This window comes from Ovis aries, chromosome 15 (assembly GCF_016772045.2).
Source record: "Ovis aries strain OAR_USU_Benz2616 breed Rambouillet chromosome 15, ARS-UI_Ramb_v3.0, whole genome shotgun sequence".
Lineage (NCBI taxonomy): Eukaryota > Metazoa > Chordata > Mammalia > Artiodactyla > Bovidae > Ovis > Ovis aries.
Window position 1 is genome coordinate 45,783,698 of NC_056068.1, and position 25,347 is coordinate 45,809,044.

Sequence of the window (25,347 nt, forward strand, 5' to 3'; positions counted from 1 at the left end):
AGCAAGTTTCCTGAGGAAGACATTCTAAGGTGCCCTTGTCTCTTTTCTGAAATTCTTTCCCTATCCTGCTTCTCCCATGTTCTTTATATGGTGCTCACCCCAGGCCACCATAAATAAACGTGCACACGCACCGCCCCCCCCCCCCGCCACATTAGTCTTCCATTTGCAATAACCTTAATACCCAGGAATCACAATGTAAACACAATTATAAATCACAATTATATAAATAAATATAAATCACAATTATAAATGAATGATTGAATTAATATAAATAAATAAATAAATGAGTAAGATTCCTTTAAATCAGCTGATTTTTTAAAGGAGGTTAAAAAATAAACCCAAAAGTGAAACCAGTTTTTCACTCCCTGCTTGCCATTTTACCACAGAAGGAGCTGAGGTCTAGGCTGGAGATTTCAGTAAGCAAATTGCCAGACTCAGAGAAGGAACCTACTCTGCTTTCTCGCTCATCTCTCTGGAGCAAACTGAAGACAGGAGCTTGGCCTCGGGGAGACAGGTAAGTGAAGGAAAAGGAGAGAATTGGGTAGACAGAGAGATACAACAACATACTCAGAGACTAAGAAAAAAAAAACACAGAAATTGATGGAAATGGAAATAGGGACAGTCAGAGATCAAGGCAGATTGAGGCACAATGAGAACACAAATATGAATCGAACATTCTCATTGTTCCAATAAACAGCTCCAAATCTGAGGGAAAGGGAGTACATTATCAAAAGAGACAAACAATTTGCTAACTTCTATTGTCAAATAAAAATAAATCTACACTGACATAAAAAGGGACTTCATTTGAAAGGATTATTGCAATCAAGGGAAAGAGACTATTGTAATTGAGAAAACAGTTCAAACAGAACTGCAAGCATCTCAAAGGAAAGGTAGAAAGCAATTTTCTTTTGTAGGGAAGGGTCAACAGGCTAGAATGAACACAGAATAGAAGGTGTGTATAAAAGGAAATATTTTTATTCTTAGGAGGGATCGTTAAGGAGGGGTTGTATGCTGGATCAGAACGAGGATGGGTCAACCTTAAGGGGGCTAAAAGGAAGAGAAGTTTAATTAATGTTTAGTTTCAAACACTTCAGTTGATCAGGGGGACAAACAGCTCAGTGAAAGCTTCATGAGGCAAAGAATGGAATTTAAAGGGTCTTTGTCTGATTTCATATTTAAAACAAGTAGCTGAGAAAGATCTGCAGTATAACAATAAAGAGAGAAAGAAAAGCAGTTAATTTTTAAATCTTGGGTCTGTGTCTGGCCTCCTTATAAGTAACAGGGGAACACACAAATGAGTCCTACCAAAGTCATATGCAAAACGGGGGCTCTTTGCAGTAAGTTAATTCTCAGAACACAAAAGGTTGCATGGAATTCTTTTAACCATCACTGCTTTCCAAGAGCAAAGGACTCATGAAAAGTTTACTTTATTATGACTCATGTAAGTAAGAGGTGCTATCGTAAATACAGAGAAGAGGGGAACTAACTGGACCTGGAAGAATAAAGGAAGGTTTCACAAATAAGGAGAATTGGGTTAGCAGTACAGTATCCTGGGAAATGCTCATCTAATATAATATTTTGCTAATCTAATATTTGAATTGATATAAAACAGATTAACAGGTCAAAGTTAAGTTTACTTACATACTTACAGAATCCCCACCAAGACTCAAAAATGGTCTGGCAATTGAGGCATATATACTATCTCAAGCTAAGGAGAAGGCAGTAGGGGTCTGGGGCTTCAAAGTGGAGGGGGACAGTTAAGCAGATGGGAAGAGCAAATGATTGGTAAGCAAATGTTTGCGATGCCGTGCAAATATGTCTTTTTTATAAAAAAAAAAAAAACCTGTCTCTGGTAATAGCACTTTCTTGTACAGTGTTAGTCACTCAGTCACTCCAGCTCTTTGCGCCCCGACAAACTGTAGCCCACCAGGCTCCTCTGTCCATGGAGTTCTCCAGGCAAGAATACTGGAGTGGGTTGCTATTTCCTTCTCCAAGACTTTCTGGTACAGGCCCTCTATATAATTCTTTTAGGCAGTTCAAGAAGAGGTAAAAAAGCTTTTCCTGAATCTGCTGTGTCTTAATTGCCTTCTGTTCAGAACAATCCACATGTCAAAGTGCCAGATTTGGAGGTGGCATATCCTGCTGCACCTCAACATACAGGGTTAAAAACACTATGAGATTGAGGAAAGATGACAGAGTACAGCTTTTAAGGGAAGAAAGTGAACTAAAAGTTCAGAAAAGGAAAAAGAGTGGTTGTAATAAGAATCGGTTGGGACTTCCCTGGTAGTCCAGTGGTTAAGACTTCGCTTTTTGAGGTTTGATCCCCAGTGGGAGAGCTAAGATGCCAACTGCTTTGCAGCCAGATAACCAAATCATAAGAGAGAAGTAATATTATAACAGGAGGCTCAGACAGTGAAGTGTCAGCCTACAATGCTGGAAACCCGGGTTCAATCCTTAGGTTGGGATGATCCTCTGGAGAAGGAAATGGCGACCCACTCCAGTACTCTTGCCTGGATAATCCCATGGACAGAGGAGCCTGGAAGGCTACAGCCCCTGGAGTCACAAAGAGTTGGACACAACTGAGCGACTTCATTTCACTTCATTTCAAAGAAGAAAAGGGGTGACTGGGTTGAGTGTTCCCAGATTGTGAGAGGGATTGAATGTTAAAACCAAGTAATTTGATCATATCATAAACCAATGAGGATTTTCGAGTTTTGTAAACAAGTTAATGACTTACCTATGAGTTTCAGGATGCACTGTGAAAGGTGGACCATACAAGGAAAGATATACAGATTCGAGAGCTTCTTATACAGAGCAGTCAGATAGCGCAAACTAATGCTCGGCATTTAGTAGGTAACTAACAGGGACATAGTTTAGGTGAAGAAATAGGAAAAAATGGCTTGCAAGAAATAAAAGGTGCCCACATCACCATTTGCCCATCAAAATAGAAAAATACTCCCAAAAGGCCAGAGTTAGGAATTCAAAATAAGTTTCTAACTGGATAAGCCATTCAATACCATAGATCCAAGTCCATGGAGGAGCTACAGAAATAGTAAAATCTACTGTAGGAGGTAGAGATTAAGAGGCAAGCTAACATTTTGTTACTTTTCTCTTTTTTATTAAGATATAATTCACATATAATATTAGTTAAGCTGTACAACATGATTCCATATGTGTATATATTGCAAAATGATAACCCATAGCAAGCCTAGTAAAATCCATTACCACACAGTTATACTTTACTTTTCCTTATGATGAAAAAATTTAAGGTCTTCTTAGAAACTTTCAAATCACAATAGTGTGCTATCCACTACAGTCATCATGCTGCACATAACATCCCCAGGACTCATTCCTTTTATAACTGGAAATTTCAGCCTGTATTCCTCCTTCACCCGTTTTCCATCCTTCTCCCCCACCCTCTGGCAGCCACCCATCTGTTCTCTGTATCATTTAGCTCGTGTTTGGTTATGTCATATTTTATCTTAGCTTCCATATCTAAGTGAGATTATATGGTATTTATCTTTGTCTGACGTTTTACTTAACATAATGCCCTCACGGTCAAAACATGTTGTCACAAATGGCAGGATTTCTCTCTCTCTCTCTCTCTCTCTCTCTCTCTCTCTCTCTCTCTTTTTTTTGCTGAATAATATTCCATTCGAAATGTACCACACTTTCTTTATCCATCCATCCATCAGTGGACATTTATGTTGCTTTCAACTTTGGTTATTGTAAATAATGCTGAAATGAACCTGTTCAGGGAAGGCGAGGATCTTTTCAAATTAGTATTTTCTTTTCCTTTAGATAAATACCCACTGGTGTCACTGGTGGATCATGACATTTGCTAGAAACTGGACAAGGCTAGACACTGCATAAAGAACCTAAAGCAGCTCACGATTAGCAGCAGACTCTTTGCACACATATTCTCTAACTACATGATCAAAAGCAGTCTCAGGTTACTCTCCATCCAGTTATCTGATTGTTTCTTTGCTAACACTTAACCTGAGATTATTTTCCTTCTTCAAATATTTTGAAGTTTATGGTCTGCTTCCCTCAGGTAGAGGTAAACACTGTAGAGGCAGGGATCTAACCTACCTTATTCATTAGTCAATAGTAGTACCTAAAACATTTCCTAGCATGCTGAAAGTCCTCAATAAATCTGTGTGAAATAAATGCTGACATTTAAAAAATATTTTCCAAACTTCCAATCAGCAGTACTTGTATGATCTCATTCACTCAAAGGTACATTATCATGATGGGTACAAGGGAGGAGAGATGGTCAACAAAGAGGAGCTCCCAGGTTTAACGGGATAGAAAGCTGGAAAGGCTCCCTGGACTGGATAATTAGAATGTGAATATCAGGCTTCTAGAGAACTTTTTCTAGAAAAAGGTGAGGGCAGAAGTGAAACTAAATAATAATAAGTGGATAGGATGCATTCAGCAATTTATTTCATCAAGAAATATTTACTGAGCCAGAAGTGCTAAATTTGAAATTCCTTTTAGAGAAATCTGGCAATAAAAGAAATATAAAGAAAAGCTTATGGAGGAGGCAAGATCCACTCTATATTTAAACATAATGGGAAGATGTGTGTTTTCTTATCCAAAGTGAAGCAACCACAAAAGTAAAATATTCAAGATATTTTAGACCCAAGATAAAGAAAAAGAAAGAAAAAGCCCAAGGAAGGTGAGTAGCAGCAGGATTTAGAGGACAGGGTTAGTATTGCAGTGAGGTTAGGGATGCCTCTTCCTTAGGGACCAGAGGGAAGAACACAAGAATGGATAATAGAGTCTTAATTTGAAGGTGACAACCTTTGAAGATGAGGAAGGTCTGACCACATAGCTTCTACACTCTGTAGAAATGCAAAGGGACATCACCAAATGTGAGAAGAGCCTCAACTAATGCTCTCTTTGATGTAATCTTTCCTGCATTCATAGACCCCTCTCAATGCTTCTGGACTGTTGGTTCAAAGGACCTACTCAGCCTTTTTCTTATTTATCTCTCTAACCCCATTGTCTCGAAAAGTGCCTGGCACTTAGGAGTAGACCAGTAAGTGTAAATTATGTGTAAACTTATGAAGATGAGTCATTTGATTGTGGGAAGTGAAGAAGAGAATGAAGAAGAATGAAACTAGACTCTTTTGGGGCCTGAGACGCTGGGAAGATGGCAATAGAATGGATGCGTTGAGAAAACAAAAGGCAGAAAGAGGTTTAAACAAGTTACTGGGTGCAAGCGGGGATGCACTTATGTTCCACCTCAAGGGTCTCACCTGCTGGTAAGAAGTACAGCTCTGACCTAGGCTGTTCCCATGCTGGTTTCACATTCCCTTGGGCCCCCAGGGATTCAACTTTTTTCTTCCATCTCCTCAGTTATCCAAAAACATCCTCTACACACTTGGCTGCTCCTGGCTCAGGTCCCAGTTCAGTTTCTTTCTGTCCTCAAGACAATGCCTCAGGTTTCAACTGTAGCTAGGGCATTTGCTACTAATCGCTAGGTACATGAACACAAAAACGTAAAAACCAAGGAAAGGGAAAAGTTCTTCTCTTGTTTTGTGGTTTTACAATGCTCCCAGAAGCCTCACTAGTCTAAAAGCAAATTAGAATATGGGAATAAAATGGTCTCACGGAAGTCACATCTAAGTGTAAGCATACACTCCCACATAAATGAGCCTGTGTTCTTGCACTTGAAAGGTCTCACAGAAGATGGAAACATGTGGCTTCCTCTATCCTAGTTTAAAATTATTTTCTAATTTTTATGTCAATTTTATTGAGAAATGACCTACGCACAAGAAAATGCATCCATTTCAGGTACACATTTTGATGAATTTTGGCAAGTTGAAACCACTAAATCCTTGAAACCATTCCCATGATCAAAACAGAAAATATTTGCATGATCCCCCAAAATTTACAGTGCCCCTTTGCAGTCTATTCCTCCCCTCTCCTCCAGTCCTGGGCAAGCAGATATGCTTTGGCTAACTATAAATTAGTTTGCATTTTATGTAAATGGAATAATACAATAAGTATTCTTTCGTTGATGCCTTCTTTCACACAGCATAATAAATTTTAAATTCAACCATGTTATTGCTTGTATGAGTAGTTATCCATTTCTATTATTAAGCAGTATTTTATTGTAGAGCATATTTTGTTTAGCTATTGGATTGGCCAGAAAGTTCATCCAGGGGATGTTACAAAAAACCCAAAAGAACTTCTTGGCCAACGCAGTATCTATCTATTTATGGACATTTAAAGTATTTCCAGTTTTTAACTATTATGCAAAAATCTACTATGAACATCTATACACAAATCATTGTGTGGACAAAAATTTTAATTCTCTTGGATAGATATCTAGAAGTGCAATGTCTGTGTCACATGGTGTGTGCATGTTCACAAGTGCCTAACAAGTTTCTGAAATGGTTACTACCAATAGTGAGGCTGTTCTAGCTGCTCTATATCCTCTCTGACACTTGATATTGTCAGTCTTCTTAATTGTAGCCTTTCTAATGAGTTTGTTCTGTTTTGCCATTGCAGTTTTAATTTGAATTTCATAATGACTAATGATGTTGACCATCTTTTCATGCACTTACTGACCACTCAACATCTTCTTTTATGAAATCAGCTATTCAAACACTTTGCCCTATTCTTACTACATTCTCTTACATATTATTGAACTGTAAGAGTCTTTATATAATTTGGATACAAGTTTTTTTGTCAGATATATTCATTGAAAATATCTCTTCCATTCTTTAGTTAGACTTTTAATTGTCTTAATGTAATTTTCATAGGGCCAAATTTTTCATTTTGATTCTCAAGTTGATCAGTTTTTTTATGGCTCATGATTTTAGTGTCCTAAGAAAGTTTTGCCCACTGTAAGGCCATGAATATTAATATTTTCACTCTTCTTTCATTCAGAAGTTTAATAGGTTAATTTTTACATTTAAGTTTTGGTCTATTTTGAGTTATTTTGGGTGCAGTGTGATGAGCTATTTTGGGGGTGGTATAAAGCAGGGTCGATCGATGATCAGGTTTTTTCCACATGGATGTCCAATTGTCCCAGCACAATTTGTTGAATAAATTTTCCATTCCTCTTTGCAAATCGGTGTAGCATATATGTATGAGTGTATTTCTAGATCCATTTCCATTGACCTATATCTGTCTTCATTAATACCATCTTGTTCTTGGTACCTATATGCAAGTCTAAAATGAGACAATGTAATGACCTCTTTCTTTTTATATATACACCCAAACCACAAACACATGTGCAATTTACTTAGGACAAAAGAGTCAAAAAAAATTCCTAGTTCTGAGAGAAGACATCTTGAGTTTGAATAGCTCAAAGCTTCTTGACAACCTCAGCATGTTGGAATTAATAGTATTCATGAACTTTAACAAGCTAGAGATCAATATAGATTAGAAAAATGAACAAATATCTGAACTTTTATAATATCTGTGTCATCAACTATATCCCTTCTACTGAATTTCTTCTAAATATGGCTGAGAGGCCTATTCTCCACAGTCTTCCTCTTTAGAACCTGAGGTGTGATAGAAAGGAAACTTTCAGTTAGGGGATGTCACAGAAGATCTTGGAATACAAGTTATCTGATGTTATTTTTCTGTCACATAGATGTCCAGAAAACTTTATCTGTGTTTTTCTTAGACAACAGGAAATTAAACAAAGCATTACGCTCTCCTTTTTTACAGGGGACAAGTCATTTAATAATAACCCTAAGTTTACCTGCTAGTCTCTGAAAATCACCATTTCCCAGTGGCCTGAACCTTACCCTAAAGAACTACCAGTCTTCCTCTAGTCCTGTCCAACTGTACCCTCAAATCTGTCTCAGACCGACCATGTTCAGGCTTTTTAGCTCAGGAAATAACAAACAGGTTCTCAGGGGATTTTCCATAGAAGGTCTGAGACTCTCTGCTTTCTGTTTATGCGACTATGAAAGATTTGAGCCCAATAACCATAAAACATATGCCTGTGACTTTACCCTAATTAGGAACAACACAGATTAACTTGACAGTCCTCCTGGCATGGAACAAAGACTGCTTTGGTCTTTTCTCCTGGTCTCTTTGATCCTTCCTCCACTGACCAATGACTTCTCAAACCATACAGAAGATGATGCCATGAGATTAGAGTCTACCAGTATCTATAGTTTAATGAAGTATCCCAAATTGACCACATAAGCATGGCCAGATGGAGTATTAGAACACTGCCCATATTCCAGAACAATCTCTCATACTCTTAGCTACTTCTTATCATTAATCTCTCTACTTCCTAACAGTTTACACTAGTCATTACTCAGACTTGTGATATTACAAATTCGTTTGGCAGGTACTTATCTTTCTGTATATGGAACCATATTATACGTATTCTTTTGTATTTGGCTTGTTTCAAAACTTAAAATTGTGAGATTTACCCATATTGTTGCGTATCACCATGATATCATTTTTATTATTGTATCAATAAGTCACTTTTTATTTACCATGTGACTGTGAAAGGACATCAGGATTGTTTCCAAGTTTTTACTTTTATGAATAGTGGTGCTATGAACATTCTGGTGGATATGTCTTGATGTATGTTTACACACAGTTCTACTGGCATATACATAAGGATGAAAAACTTGACTTATTCCTGTCACTTAGTTATATGTACCTATAATTTCTTCTTTTGAATTTTTTTCTTGTCTACTTTTGTGATACCAATTGAGATTTCTTTATTTCATTTTATGATTTCATTAGTTAGGATGATGGACAGAGAAGCCTGGGGGACTACATTCCATGTGGTCACAAAAAGTGGGACATGACTGAGCATGCACACACACAGAGAGAGAAAGGAATCACCCTTTTATGTCATTACTAACTTTCATTTTTATATGTCACATTCAAAAGTAAATTTTTACCAGCTTGGTACATTTTCACTCTCATTACCACCAAACACACACACACACACAGTATCCTCACCTATACCACCTCGTGCTTTACTGAGCTAGGTGGAATTTTTAAAGTTTTTATTGAAGTATAGTTGCTTTATAATATTGTGTTAGTTGCTACTCTACAGCAAAGTGAATCAGCTCTACAAATACATATATCCTCTCTTTTTTAGATTTCCTTCCAATTCAGGTTACCACAGAGCACTGAGTACAGTCTCCTGTGCTATACAGTAGGCTCTCATTTGTTATCTATTTTATACATAGTATGTATATGTCTGTCCCAACCTCCCAATTCATCCCATCCTCCTTTCCCCCTTGATACCTATCTATGTTTTTTTCCTCTACATCTGTGTCACTATTTCTGCTTTATAAAGAAGATCATCTATGGCAATTCTTTCTAATTCCACATATATGCATTAATATATGATATTTGTTTTTCTTTTTTTTTAACTTAATTCACTCTGTATAAAAGTCTCTAGGTCCATCCACATCTCTACAAATAACCCAATTTCATTCCTTTTTATGACTGAGTAATGTTCCGTTGTATATATGTACCACTTGTTCTTTATCCATTTCTCTGTTGATGGACATTTAGTTTGTTTTCATATCCTGATTATTGTAAATGGTGCTGCAATGAACACACGGATGCATGTGTCTTTTTGAAATATGATTTTCTTTGGGTAATTGCCCAGTAGTGGGACTGCTGGGTCACATTTTAGATCTCTTTTTAGTTTTTTAAGGAATCTGTATACTGTTCTCCTTAATGGCTATATCAATTTACATTCCCACCAACAGTGCTAGGGATTTCCCTTTTCTCCATACCCTCTCAAGCATTCATTGCTTGTATGAATCAGCTAGAATTTTCATTAGAACTGTTTTTAATTTTTACCTTATACAATAAAAATCATTTACACTAGTAGCTTTACTTTTTCCTTTGCTAATTTGGTTGACAGATAATCTTAGGATCCAAATCATATACCTTAAGAATATTGAAAATAGTGCTATAATATCATGTAGCAATACCATGCTTATACTGGGAACTCTGACATCAGACTGCTTTTATTAATAACATATCTGTAAATAACCAAGATTGTTCATTTGCTTAATATTCAAACTCCTTACTATCTATTCTACAAATAGAAGAGTATTTCCATGATATAGTAAACAGAGTTGTTTCTGTTGTTGTTAACTTCATACAACATTTGATCTAAATTTTCATTATGGACAATCAGGCCTACTACAGCTCTGGGAAATATCTATTTTTTTCTTTGATAATTTCTGAAATTATCAGAAATTTCAGGTAATTTTTCTGACCATATTAGACTCAGTCACATGTCAGCAGCATTTTGTATCTAGCCTCTGCACAGGCCTTTCCATTTCTTTATCCTTTGAAGTTAAACTCTTAAAAAATTTAACTCAGTTGAACATTCTACCAAGGTAGTTGAATTTTAGTGTGTATTCATTCAAATGCTGAGATAGAAACAGTACTTCAACTGGAAACTAAGAAGTAAAGAGAGTTAAATGATACATCATCATGTTCAGGCCAACAGAAATGGAAAATTTATTTTTTACACTCCCACCTTTTCTCCACTAAAAAATGTTTTCCTAGAAGAGAGTTGTTTTTTTTTTAATGTGATTTATCACTTGGCAGCATTTGTAAAATGAAAGTTGAGGTGTTTATAAAAACCATAGTTCCTGAGCAATAAGCTAGACTCTCCATGTCAGATTCTCTGTGAGTGGGGCTGGGAATCCACATTTTTCAGATGTCCTCAGGTAATCATTATGCAATATAAAGTCTGAGGACAACTTCTTTGAAAGATTAATTCATGTTTTAAACTTTAAATTGGTTTAAAACCAAGTCAAATTCAATCAGTCAGAAGAGTGCTGCTGCTGCTGCTAGGTCATTTCAGTCATGTCCAACTCTGTGCGACCCCAGAGATGGCAGCCCACCAGGCTCCCCAGTCTGTGGGATTCTCCAGGCAAGAACACTGGAGTGGGTTGCCATCTCTTTCTCCATAGCATGAAAGTGAGAAGTGAAAGTGAAGTTCCTCAGTCGCATCCAACTCTCAGTGACCCCATGGACTGCAGCCTACCAGGCTCCTCCATCCATGGATTCTCGAGGCAAATGTACTGGAGTGGGTTGCCATTACCTTCTCCAACTCAGAAGAGTGAGGACATTACAATCCTTAACACCTGCATTAATTTGCTGCAATTTCTGCCTTTTGCTGAAGAGTCCTGCCTTCTTTAAATCTATCTCTATAATTTGGCATGCAAATAGACCAAAACTATACACGTCCCTGGTGACTCAGATGGTAAAGAAACTGCCTGAAATGCAGGAGACCTGGGTTTGATCTCTGGGTTTGGAAGACTTCCTGGAGAAGGGAACAGAAACCCACTCCAGTATTCTTGCCTGGAGAATTCCAAGGACAGAGGAGCCTGGCAGGTTACAGCCCACAGTGTCGCTAAGAGTGGGACAAAACTGAGAGACTAACATTTCACTTCATTTTCATATGATAAGCAAGGTAGAGAAACCATTGATAAAATCTTTCCAGCACTACAAAGAATGGGTAAATAATCTACCTCTAGCACAAAAGTGATTCACTGTAGGCAAAAGCAAATTAGACAAGAATTAAAAGAATCTTTTCTTCTCCTCATCCTTCTTCCTACTATACATACCTCTACTTCTCTTTCATTGACACAACACCAGTATCAGCTCTGACGCACACAAAGCTACAAAGAATAACTCTTTGACATTGGAAACTATTAGAACAAGTGCCTTGTACACAAGTGCTCAAATATACACACTATTTTATTGTATTTTTCTTAGAGAATAAGTCAGTGAAAGACAAAGTGGGATCTTCAAAAATGTTATTGTTCTATGACTATTACTATTACTAGATCCCTGCTGGAACTGACAAACGTGATTTTTATGTGACTTCAGACGATTTCTTCCCAGACATTCTAGTTGGAGGTGGAAAGAAGGGATCCTGGTATACAACTTAACTGTAAAACTGATTTACTCTTGAGGAAAATACTAGTGTTTTCTGGACCTACATATACCTAGTAAAGGCCTCTGCATTCATCTTCAGCAGAGATCATTTTGTTAGGTTACAATAGATACCAAGGATTCAGTCTTTAGCAAGAATTGAACATATGGATTGATTTCCACATTACACTTTCTGTAGTCAGTATAAAATCTTACTTTTACCATGCTGCTTGATGATCAAAGGTTGTGTCCATTGGGGTATAAACCAATGCTTTCAAATCACAGGCAGATCATCTCCTAATGTGGGGATATATGCAAAGTGTGCCAGTTCCCTTCAGGGAAGGTAATCTTGAAAAATGTCTTCTGACACATTCAACTCATACCCAACACTCAGCTCAGTTACTCATGCAGAATGAAGAATGACAGGAGCCTGACAGTGTAACAGGACAGACAGACTCTCCAGCTTTCCAGTGTCACAACAATATCTGTCCAAATCTGAACCAGACCATCCAGTGGAGACAGTCATCGAGAAGTCTACCCTCCTCCCTATGTGTCTTTGTGCTCTCGAACTGACAACTCTGAGAATTCTAGGTCAGTAGGCTTAGTCTTAGAGTCTTAGAAGGAAAAAGCAGCTACAGCTACTGTTCTACACTTTTTCTTCTTTCCTAACCTATATGGAGGTCAATGACTATGGGATTTTAAATGCTGAAGAGGCCTTCTTTGGGTTACAGTTTCCCACATCTCCTAAAGGAAAGCATCTCCTCATTTTGAGACAACAAGAAAATAATAGAATTGCTAAAACATTAGCAGAAAAGACAAACAGCATCTCCATTAACTTTCAGTCTATACCAAAATTTTGAAAATTACTTTCCATGTTCCAATATTCATATAGCTATTTCCTATTATTTCCTAACTGGAAATTGGAAATTTCCAAATGGCTATTTCCTAATATTTCCTATTATCTCATGGCTGAAGCTTCAGGGGATGGGAAGTCCCTTGTGAAAGAAAACCTACAGGATCAGTGTTCCTGACTTCAGTTGTGGTATGTAGTTTCTAGTTAAAGTAAAGATCAAATGAACAAAAAACCTTGGCCTTAATTTAGAACCTTAAGTCTTGATCTTTCCTTTCATTCTCCACTGTATGTAAGCTTCCCAATCTTTATTGGACTTGACATATTATCATTAAACCCTATATTTATTCTCCCTGGAGTGGTGTGGGTCTGACATTCTACTTTCTGTCTTCATGGTCTCCTGGAGATTGGAACCTGCTTCTACCTTGGGGAGCTTCTCTTTTTCCTACATTTCCATTCTTGGTCCCATAAGGATTCTCTAGTCCTTGAAATTTACTCATTCCATTTAAACAGCCTTTGTCTCTTTTCATGATGTTTTCCCTGATACACTTGCCACTTTTCAGGTTACTGTAGTTCATAGGCCAATCTTAACTGAATATCATCTCTTAAAATTTGCCTATACTACCTGAAATAGGTATAGGCACCAAATGAATTCCATGTACAGAATAGCTCAGTTATAATCCTAAACCACCTAAACTCCAAGTCCCTTTGGTCAACTAAAAGGGTATCTTGAAGGTTATATGTATCTCCATATAACAGCCATTTTACTTGTTTGGATGGCATACACTCCCTAGGCTATGCTTCTCTCTTAATTCCTTTCTATACTTTACCTTGATGCACTGAAAAATTTCCTGGAACCTGATGTAAATGAATTCCTTCCAAGTTCTCTGGTTTAGATCTTCAAGTCTCCACTAACAGTTCCTTTCTCCAGATTTTCCTAAACTGTGAAGCATGATCTTATAAGTCAGAGAATCTGATTCTCCTTTGGCTAAGTGGTGGCAAACTCCTTTATATCCTCCTCCTCTTCAGTGGGATTTACCTCATTGAGTCCCACATCCCTCTGGGCACTGAGACTGTGATTCCAACAGAGACTTTAGAAAAATCAAAAGATAAGAGGTGTTAACATTTATTGAGCTCTTAGTAAATGTCAAATACTGGACTGAAGACTTCACATACTTTACCATTTGGCACCCAGATGAGGGTAGCTCCATGATTCAAGGCCTACCTAATTACTTCCCTTTGCTGCTAAACAATAGAATGTAGCAGAGATGAAGAAATTTTCAGATAAAATTAAGGACCCATACCAACTGATTCTGCTTTAACCAAAAGGAAGATTATCCTGGATAGGCTCACCTTAATCAGGCAAAAGGCCTTAAAGAGAGACTCAGCCCTTCTCTAGAGATAATTTTCCTTCCTGCTGACTTACAGAAGTAAGCTATCATGTAGAAGGAAGACCTATGGAAAAGATAATGTGGCCAGGAACTGTGAACAGTCCTAAAATCACAAGAAAATTAATTCTGTCAATATGTGTAAGCTAAGAGCAGCTTTTCTAGTTGAAACTCTAGATGAAAATACAGCTCAGTCAACACCTGGAGTGCTGCCTTATTAACCTTGAATACAGCACCCAGCTAACTCATGCCAGACTCCTGACAGACTCCTAACTGGGATATATCTGTGTTTCGAGATACTAAGTTTGTAGTAATCCATTATAAAACAATATAAAAATAATACAGATTTTAATGCCTAGAAATGGTACCTAAAAACTTGGAAATAGCTTTGATATTGGGAATCCCTCAGAAGAAATGGAGTAGCCATCATGGTCAACAAAAGAGTCCGAAATGCAGTACTTGGATGCAATCTCAAAAAAGACAGAATGATCTCTGTTCATCTCCAAGGCAAACCATTCAATATCACAGTTATCCAAGTCTATGCCCCAACCAGTAATGCTGAAGAAGCTGAAGTTGAACGGTTTTATGAAGACCTACAAGACCTTTTAGAACTAACACCCAAAAAAGATGTCCTTTTCATTATACGGGACTGGAATGCAAAAAGGAAGTCAAGAAACACCGGGAGTAATGGCAAACTTGGCCTTGGAATGCAGAATGAAGCAGGGCAAAGACTAATAGAGTTTTGTCAAGAAAATACACTGGTCATAGCAAACACCCTCTTCCAACAACACAAGAGAAGACTCTACACATGGACATCACCAGATGGTCAACACCGAAATCAGATTGATTATATTCTATGCAGCCAAAGATGGAGAAGCTGTATACAGTCAACAAAAACAAGACCAGGAGCTGACTGTGGTTCAGATCATGAACTCCTTATTACCAAATTCAGACTTCAATTGATGAAAGTAGGGAAAATTGCTAGACCATTCAGGTATGACCTAAATCAAATCCCTTATGATTATACAGTGGAAGTGAGAAATAGATTTAAGGGCCTAGATCTGATAGATAGAGTGCCTAATGCACTTGGAATGAGGTTCCTGACATTGTACAGGAGACAGGGATCAAGACCGTTCCCATGGAAAAGAAATGCAAAAAAAGCAAAATGGCTGTCTGGGGAGGCCTAACAAATAGCTGTGAAAAGAAGAGAGGCGAAAAGCAAAGGAGAAAAGGAAAGATATAAGCATCTGAATGCAGAATTACAAAGAATAGCAAGAAGAGATAAGAAAGATGTCTTTAGCGATCAATGTAAAGAAATAGAGGAAAACAACAGAATGGGAAAGACTAGAGATCTCTTCAAGAAAATTAGAGATACCAAGGGAAAATTTCATGCAAAAATGGGCTCGATAAAGGACAGAAATTGTATGGACCTAACAGAAGAGAAGATATTAAGAAGAGGTGGCAAGAATACGGAAGAACTGTACAAAAAGATCTTCACAACCCAGGTAATCATGATGATGTGTTCACAAATCTAGAGCCAGACATCCTGGAATGTGAAGTCAAGTGGGCCTTAGAAAGCATCACTACGAACAAAGCTAGTGGAGGTGATGAAATTCCAGTCGAGCTATTTCAAATCCTGAAAGATGATTCTGTGAAAGTGCTGCACTCAATATGCCAGCAAATGTGGAAAACTCAGCAGTGGCCACAGGACTGGAAAAGGTCAGTTTTCATTCCAATCCCAAAGAAAGGCAATGCCAAAGAATGCTCAAGCTACTGCACAACTGCACTCATTTCACATGCTAGTAAAGTAATGCTTAAAATTCTCCAAGCCAGGCTTCAGCAATATGTAAACCATGAACTCCCTGACGTTCAAGCTGGTTTTAGAAAAGGGAAAGGAACCAGAGATCAAATTGCCAACATCCGCTGGATCATGGAAAAGCAAGAGTTCCAGAAAAATATCTATTTCTGCTTTATTGACTATGCCAAAGCCTTTGACTGTGTGGATCACAATAAACTGTGGAAAATTCTGACAGGGATGGGAATACCAGACCACCTAACCTGCCTCTTGAGAAATCTGTGTGCAGGTCAGGAAGCAACAGTTAGAACTGGACATGGAACAACAGACTGGTTCCAAATAGGAAAAGGTGTGTGTCCAGGCTTTATATTGTCACCCTGCTTATTTAACTTATATGTAGGATACATAATGAGAAACACTGGACTGGAAGAAACACAAGCTGGAATCAAGAATGCCAGGAGAAATATCAATAACCTCAGATATGCAGATGACAACACCCTTATGGCAGAAAGTGAAGAGGATCTAAAAATCCTCTTGATGAAAGTGAAAGAGGAGAGCGAAAAAGTTGGCTTAAAGCTCAACATTCAGAAAACGAAGATCACGGCATCCGGTCCCATCACTTCATGGGAAATAAATGGGGAAACAGTGGAAACAGTGTCAGACTTTATTTTTTTGGTCTCCAAAATCAGTGCAGATGGTGACTGCAGCCATGAAATTAAAAGACACTTACTCCTTGGAAGAAAAGTTATGACCAACCTAGATAGTATATTCAAAAGCAGAGACATTACTCTGCTGACTAAGGTCCGTCTAGTCAAGGCTATGTTTTTTGCTATGGTCATGTATGGATGTGAGAGTTGGACTGTGAAGAAGGCTGAGCGCCGAAGAATTGATGCTTTTGAACTGTGGTGTTGGAGAAGACTCTTGAGAGTCCCTTGGACTGCAAGGAGATCCATTCAGTCCATTCTGAAGGTAATCAACCCTGGGATTTCTTTGGAAGGAATGATGCTAAAGCTGAAACTCCAGTACTTTGGCCACCTCATGCGAAGAGCTGACTCATTGGAAAAGACTCTGATGCTGGGAGGGATTGGGGGCAGGAGGAGAAGGGGACGACAGAGGATGAGATGGCTGGATGGCATCACTGACTTGATGGACGTGAGTCTGAGTGAACTCCGGGAGATGGTGATGGACAGGGAGGCCTGGCGTGCTGCGATTCATGGGGTCACAAAGAGTCGGACACGACTGAGCGACTGAACTGAACTGAACTGAGCAGAGACTAGAAGAACTTTGAGAGAAAGCCTATATGTTTTCAACAGACTGTTGATAAAAATCTAATCTTTAAGTATGCCACAGTAAGAGTTCAGAAGAAATTGAGAAACGTTATTAGAAACAGAAGGAGGAAGATTCTTGTTACAAAGTGATAAAAAACTTAGCAAAATTATATCCTGAAATTATGTTCAAGAAAATACTTAAAAGCTGGTTTTATACTTAGGGAGACTTCCAAGGAAAGGGTTAAAAGTGACTCTTGAATTATTTTTTCTATTTATGATAGTATGTGAGAGGAGAATGATAAATTGAGGAAAGAACTGTTAAAAAGAAATCAAGACCTTATGATTTTGAAACTTCTCACCATCTGTAAGAATTAAGAGATTCACAGTCTCAATCTCTGTTTAGTATGATTGTACAACTTTTCCCTAAATCTTCAGAAAGATTAAAAGGTAAAGGATTCAGGCACTAAAATAGGCCTTCCTATTATTTTAAGGAGAAAGATTCCTTATAAAACTAGAAATAAAACTACCATATGAGCCAACAATCCTTCTAGTTGGCTATATATACCCTGAGAAAACTGTATTTAGAAGAGACACCCATACCCCAATATTCACTGCACCACTATTTATAATGGCTAGGACATGGAAGCAAACTAGATGTCTATTGACAGATGAATGGATAGAGAAGCTGTGGTATATATATGTAACAGAATATTACTCAGCCATTAAAAGAAATGCATTTGAGCTAGTTCTAATGAGGTGGGTGAACTTAGAGACTATTATACAGAGTTAAGTAAGTCAGAAAGGTAAAAACAAATATGGTATATTAACACATATATATGGAATCTAGAAAGATAGTATTGATGAATCTATTTACAGGGCAGCAGTGGAAACAATCCTAAAAGTTGATGCTGTGAAAGTGCTTCACTCAGTATGCCAGCAAATTTGGAAAACTCAGCAGTGGCCACAGGAATGAAAAAGGTCAGTTTTCATTCCAATCCCAAAGAAAGGTAGTGCCAAAGAATCCTCAAACTACCACACAATTGCACTCATCTCACATGTTAGCAAAGTAATGCTCAAAATTCTCCAAGCTAGGCTTCAACAGTACATGAACCATGAACTTCCAGATGTTCAGGCTGGTTTTAGAAAAGGCAAGGGACCAAAGATCAAATCGCCAACAACCGTTGGATCATCAATAACAGCAAGAGAGTTCCAGAAAAATATCTACTTCTGCTTCATTGACTATGCCAAAGCCTTTGACTGTGTGGATGACAATAACTGTGAAAACTGTGAAAGAGATGGGAATACCAGACCATCTGATCTGCCTCCTGAGAAACCTGTATGCAGGTCAAGAAGCAACAGTTAGAAATGGACATTGACAATGGACTGGTTCAAAACTGGCAAAGGAGTACATCAGGGCTGTATACTGTCACCCTGCATATTTAACTTATATGCAGAGTACATCATGCAAAATTCCAGGCTGGATGAAGCACAAGCTGGAATCAAGATTGCCGGGAGAAATATCATAACCTCAGTTATGCATATGACACCACCCTTATAGCAGAAAGCGAGGAAGAACTAAAGAGCCTTTTGATGAAAGTGAAAAAGTTGAGGAGAGTGAAAAAGTTGGCTTAAAACTCAACATTCAGAAAGCTAACATTATGCCATCTGGTCTTATCACTTCATGGCAAATATATGGGGAAACAGTGACAGACTTTTATTTGGGGGGGGGGGGCTCCAAAAATCATTGCAGATGGTGATTGCAGCCATGAAATAAAAAGAGGCTTATTCCTTGGAAGAAAAGTTACGACCAAACTAGGCAGCATATTAAAAAGAAGAGACATTACTTTGCCAACAAATGTCCACCTAGTCAAGGCTATGGTTTTCCCAGTAGTCACGTATGGATGTGAGAGTTGGATTATCAAGAAAGCTGAGTGCTGAAGGACTGATGTTTTGAGCTGTGTTGTTAGAGAAGACCCTTGAGGATCTCTTGGACTGCAAGGAGATCCAACCAGTCCATCGTAAAGGAGATCAGTCCTGAATATTCATTAGAAGGGCTGATGCTGAAGCTGAAACTCCAATACTTTGGCCACCTGATGCGAAGAGTCAACTCATTGGAAAAGACCCTGATGCTGGGAAAGATTGAAGGCAGGAGGAGAAGGGGACGACAGAGGATGAGATGGTTGGATGGCATCACCGACTTGATGGACATGAGTTTGAGTGGACTCCAGGAGTTGGTGATGGACAGGGAGGCCTGGCATGCTTCAGTCCATGGGGTTGCAGAGTTGGAGACGTCTGAGCAACTGTACTGAACTGAATGGAAACACAGAGAGCAGATTTGTGGACACAGTAGGGGAAGGAGAAGCTGAGATGAATTCAGAGAGTTTGCTATATGATGCAGGGAGCTCAACCCACTGCTCTGTGACAACCTAGAGGGGTGGGATGGTAAATTGGAGGGAGGTTCAAGAGGGAGGAGACATATGTATACTTGGCTGATTCATGTTGATGTATGGCAGAAACCAAGCAATACTGTAAAGCAATTATCTTCCAATTAAAAATAATAAATAAATAAAAATCATTTTAACCACACCTCCCCAAAAAAGAGGGTAAGGGTTTGCCTCACAGATATCAACCAAATTAGAAGTCCTCTAGGAAGCTTAAAGGTACTGTTTCCTACTATTTCAGCAGGAGGGCAAAGCTTAGAAGGGTTTGTCTGGAAAAGATCTATAAATCTGTCTTTTGCCTAGAGAAGTGAATCCCACTGACATTAACAGAAGATCCACTAAGTTCTTGAGAAAATCTGTTCTGCAGAAACACTACTAAGCTGATGTTGGAGAGGTTGTCTGTTTATGTCTGTCAGATATAGCTGGTTTAGAGTATCATTCAACTTCTCTATTTGCCACTGATCTTCTAATTGTTTCTCCATATGGAAAGTACAGCATTGAAATCTCCAACTATTGTTTTAGAACTGTATATTTCTGCTTTCACTTCTCAATTTTTGCTTCCTATGTTTCAGAGTTCTCTTTTTAGGTTCCTAGGTTTATATCTTCCTGATGGGTTCACATTTTAATCAATATTTAGTGTTCCTCCTTGCCTCTTGTAACAATTTTTATATAAATTTATTTATTTTAATTGGAAGCTAATTACTTTACCATATTGTATTGGTTTTGCCATACATCAATATGAATCCGCCATGAGTGTACACTTATGCCCCGTCCTGAAACCTCTCCCACCTCCCTCCTTATGCTGTCCCTCTGGGTCATCCCAGCACCCCAGTCCTGAGCATCCTGTATCATGCATTGAACCTGGACTGGCGCTTCGTTTCACATATGATATTATACATGTTTCAATGCCATTCTCCCAAATCATCCCATCTTTGCCCTCTCCCACAGAGTCCAAAAGACTGTTCTTTACATCTGTGTTTCTTTTTCTATCTTGCATACAAGGTTATCATTACCATCTTTCTAAATTCCATATATATGTGTTACTAAAAGAAGATCAGTCCTGGGTGTTCTTTGGAAGGACTGATGCTAAAGCTGAAACTCCAATACTTTGACCACCTCATGCGAAGAGTTGACTCATTGGAAAAGACTCTGAAGCTGGGAGGGATTGGGGACAGGAGGAGAAGGGGACGACAGAGGATGAGATGGCTGGATGGCATCACTGACTCGATGGACATGAATTTGAGTGAACTCCGGGAGCTGGTGATGGACGAGGAGGCCTGGCGTGCTGCAATTCATGCGGTCGCAAAGAGTCAGACACAACTGAGGGACTGAATTGAACTGAACTGATACTGTATTGGTGTTTTTGTTTCTGGCTTACTTCACTCTGTATAATAGGCTCCAGTTTCATCCACTTCATTAGAACTGATTCAAATATATTTTTTAAATGGCTGAGTAATATCCTATTGTGTATATGTACCAGAGCTTTCTTATTCATTCGTCTGCTGATGGACATCTAGGTTGATTCCATGTCCTGGCTATTGTAAAAAGTGCTGTGATGAACATTGGGGTCCACGTGTCTCTTTCAACTCTGGTTACCTCGGTGTGTATGCCCAGCAGTGGGATTGCTGGGTTGTATGGCAGTTCTATTTCCAGGTTTTTCAGGAATCTCCACACTGTTGTCCATAGTGACTGTACTAGTTTGCATTCCCACCAACAGTGTAAGAGGGTTCCCTTTTCTCCACACCCTCTCCAGCGTTTATTGCTTGTAGACTTTTGCATAGCAGCCATTCTGACTGGCATGAAATGGTATTTCATTGTGGTTTTGATTTGCATTTCTCTAATAATGAGTGATGTTAAGCATCTTTTCATGTGTTTGTTAGCCATTTGTATGTCTTCTTTGGAGAAATATCTGTTTAGTTCTTTCGCCCATTTTTTTGATTGGGTCGTTTATTTTTCTGGAATTGAGCTGCGTGCATTGCTTGCATATTTTTGAGATTAATTCTTTGTCAGTTGCTTCATTTGCTATTATTTTCTCCCATTCAGAAGGCTGTCTTTTCACCTTGCTTATAGTTTCCTTTGTTGTGCAGACACTTTTAATTTAATTAGGTCCCATTTGTTTATTTTTGCTTTTATTTCCAATATTCTGGGAAGTGGGTCATAGAGGATCCTGCTGTGATTTATGTCGGAGAGTGTTTTGCCTATGTTCTCTTCTAGGAGTTTTGTAGTTTCTGGTCTTAATGTTTAGTTCTTTAATCCATTTTGAGTTTACTTTTGTGTATGGTGTTAGAAAGTGTTCTAGTTTCATTCTTTTACAAGTGGTTGACCAGTTTTCCCAGCACCACTTGTTAAAGAGACTGTCTTTAATCCATTGTATATTCTTGCCTCCTTTGTCAAAGATAAGGTGTCCATAGGTGTGTGGATTTATCTCTGGGCTTTCTATTTTGTTCCATTGATCTATATTTCTGTCTTTGTGCCAGTACCATACTGTCTTGATGACTGTGGCTTTGTAGTAGAGCCTGAAGTCAGGCAGGTTGATTCCTCCAGTTCCATTCTTCTTTCTCAAGATTGCTTTGGCTATTCGAGGTTTTTTGTATTTCCATCAAATTGTGAAATTATTTGTTCTAGCTCTGTGAAAAATACCATTGGTAGCTTGATGGGGATTGCATTAAATCTATAGATTGCTTTTGGTAGTATACTCTTTTTCACTATATTGATTCTTCCAATCCATTAACATGGTCTATTTCTCCATCTATTAGTGTCGTCTTTGATTTCTTTCACCAGTGTTTTATAGTTTTCTATATATAGGTCTTTTGTTTCTTTAGGTAGATATAGTCCTAAATATTTTATTCTTTTCAGTGCAATGGTGAATGGAATTGTTTCCTTAATTTCTCTTTCTATTTTCCCATTATTAGTGTATAGGAATGCAAGGGATTTCTGTGTGTTGATTTTATATCCTGCCACTTTACTATATTCATTGATTAGCTCTAGTAATTTTCTGGTGGTGTCTTTAGGGTTTTCTATGTAGAGGATCATGTCATCTGCAAGTAGTGAGAGTTTTACTTCTTCTTTTCCAATTTGGATTCCTTTTATTTCTTTTTCTGCTCTGATTGCTGTGGCCAAAACTTCCAGAACTATGTTGAATAGTAGTGGTGAGAGTGGGCACCTTGTCTTGTTCCTGACTTTAGGGGAAATGCCTTCAATTTTTCACCATTGAGGATAATGTTTGCTGTGGGTTTGCCATATATAGCTTTTATCATGTTGAGGTATGCTCCTTCCATTCCTGTTTTCTGGAGGGCTTTTATCATAAATGGATGTTGAATTTTGTCAAAGGCTTTCTCTGCATCTATTGAGATAATCATATGGCTTTTATTTTCAATTTGTTAATGTGGTGTATTACATTGATTGATTTTCTGTTATTGAGGAATCCTTGTATTCCTGGGATAAAGCCCACTTGGTCATGGTGTATGATCTTTTTAATGTGTTGTTGGATTCTGATTGCTAGAATATTGTTAAGGATTTTTACATCTATGTTCATCAGTGATATTGGCCTGTAGTTTTCTTTTTGTGTGGCATCTTTGTCAGGTTTTGGTATTAGGGTGATGGTGGCCGCATAGAATGAGTTTGGAAGTTTACCTTCCTCTGCAATTTTCTCGAAGAGTTTGAGTAGGATAGGTTTTAGTGTTTCTCTAAATATTTGGTAGAATTCAGCTGTGAAATCGTCTGGACCTGGGCTTTTGTTTGCTGGAAGATTTCTGATTACAGTTTCAATTTCCGTGCTTGTGATGGGTCTGTTAAGATTTTCTATTTCTTCCTGGTTCAGTTTTGGAAAGTTGTGCTTTTCTAAGAATTTGTCCATTTCTTCCACGTTGTCCATTTTATTGGCATATAATTGCTGATAGTAGTCTCTTATGATCCTTTGTATTTCTGTGTTTTCCGTTGTGATCTCTCCATTTTCATTTCTAATTTTATTGATTTGATTTTTCTCCCTTTGTTTCTTGATGAGTCTGGTTAATGGTTTGTCAATTTTATTTATCCTTTCAAAAAACCAGCTTTTGGCTTTGTGGATTTTGCTATGGTCTCTTTTGTTTCTTTTGCATTTATTTCTGCCTTAATTTTTAAGATTTCTTTTCTTCTACTAACCTCGGTGTTCTCCAATTCTTCCTTTTCTAGTTCCTTTAGGTGTAGGGTTAGGTTATTTGACTTTTTTCTTGTTTCTTGAGGTATGCCTGTATTGCTATGAACTTTCCCCTTAGCACTGCTTTTCCAGTGTCCCACAGGTTTTGTGTTGTTGTGTTCTCATTTTCATTCACTTCTATGCATATTTTGATTTCTTCTGTGATTTGTTGGTTATTCAGAAGTGTGTTGTTCAGCTTCCATATGTTGAGATTTTTAATAGTTTTTCTCCTGTAATTGAGATCTAATCTTACTGCATTGTGGTCAGAAAAGATGCTTGGAATGATTTCAATTATTTTTGAATTTACCAAGGCTAGATTTATGGCTCAGGATGTGATCTAACCTGGAGAAGTTTCCGTGTGCACTTGAGAAAAAGGTGAAATTCATTGTTTAGGGGTGAAATGTCCTATACATATCAATTAGGTCTAACTGGTCTATTGTATCATTTAAAGTTTGTGTTTCCTTGTTAATTTTCTGTTTAGTTGATCTATCCATAGGTGTGAGTGGGGTATTAAAGTCTCCCACTATTATTGTGTTATTGTTACTTTCCCCTTTCATACTTGTTAGCATTTGTCTTACATGCTGCGGTGCTCCTATGTTGGGTGCATATATATTTATAATCGTTATGTCATCTTCTTGGATTGACCCTTTGATCATTATGTAGTGTCCTTCTTTGTCTCTTTTCACAGCCTTAGTTTTAAAGTCTATTTTATCTGATTCGAGTATTGCTACTCCTGCTTTTTTGGTCTCTATTTGCATGGAATATCCTTTTCCAGCTCTTCACTTTCAGTCTGTACGTGTCCCTTGTTTTGAGGTGGGTCTCTTGTAGACAACATATATAGGGGTCTTGCTTTTATATCTGCAGGGGGCACTCCGCAGAAAGAGAGAGGCAGTGGAACTTCCCTCAGCAAAGCCGAGGGGTCCCGAGGAGAGGTGAGCCTGCTGTCCGCCAACCGAGCCCCTCGGCGAGTGAGAGACAATAAGATGCGACTGGGGTTCTGTCTAAGCAGTTCTGCTTTATTGCCGCAAGTTCTAAACTTATAAAGGCAAGTGGGGCCGGGGGGGGGGGGGGGGGGTTGCAAGGGACTTTCCATAGTTGCACCAATCATGTTAAAGATCAAATCGTCATGTGCCATCATTATAACAGGAGTCTATGGTGATCACGCACTGTCCACATGCACAGAAATCAAGAGAGCCAATCAAAAGTTTTGACAAACAACTTAGGCCACGCCCTCATCTCTTCTGCCAGGCACCATCTTAGCTCCAAACTGCAAAGCTAGCCCTTCTTTTTAAGGTTTCCCATTTAGGGCCCCACAGTATTCATTCACCCTGCCTGTGTCTTTTGGTTGGGACATTCAACCCATTTACCTTTAAGGTAATTATTGATAAGTATGATCCCATTGCCATTTACTTTAGTGTTTTGCGTTCGAGTTTATACACACTTTCTGTGTTTCCTGTCTAGAGAAGATCCTTTAGCATTTGTTGGAGAGCTGGTTTGGTGGTGCTGAATTCTCTCAGCTTT

The 25,347-nt window shown here is 38.3% G+C and overlaps 1 protein-coding gene across 4 annotated transcripts in view; it reads left to right on the forward strand.

Annotated features, from left to right (window-relative positions):
* The first annotated feature begins 415 nt into the window (after positions 1–415).
* The window catches only part of LOC101109388 (interferon-induced very large GTPase 1-like), a 53,111-nt gene continuing 28,179 nt past the window's right edge, over positions 416–25,347 (forward strand). Inside the window, exons 1-3 of one of the 4 annotated variants that reach the window (XM_060399967.1) lie at positions 416–514; positions 18,088–18,189; positions 24,691–24,871. The gene's annotated coding sequence lies outside the window, so the exon portion shown is untranslated. The remainder of the gene's footprint in view (positions 515–18,087; positions 18,190–24,690; positions 24,872–25,347) is intronic. The other 3 variants (XM_060399968.1, XM_060399966.1, XM_042233113.1) reach the window with 3 other exon arrangements.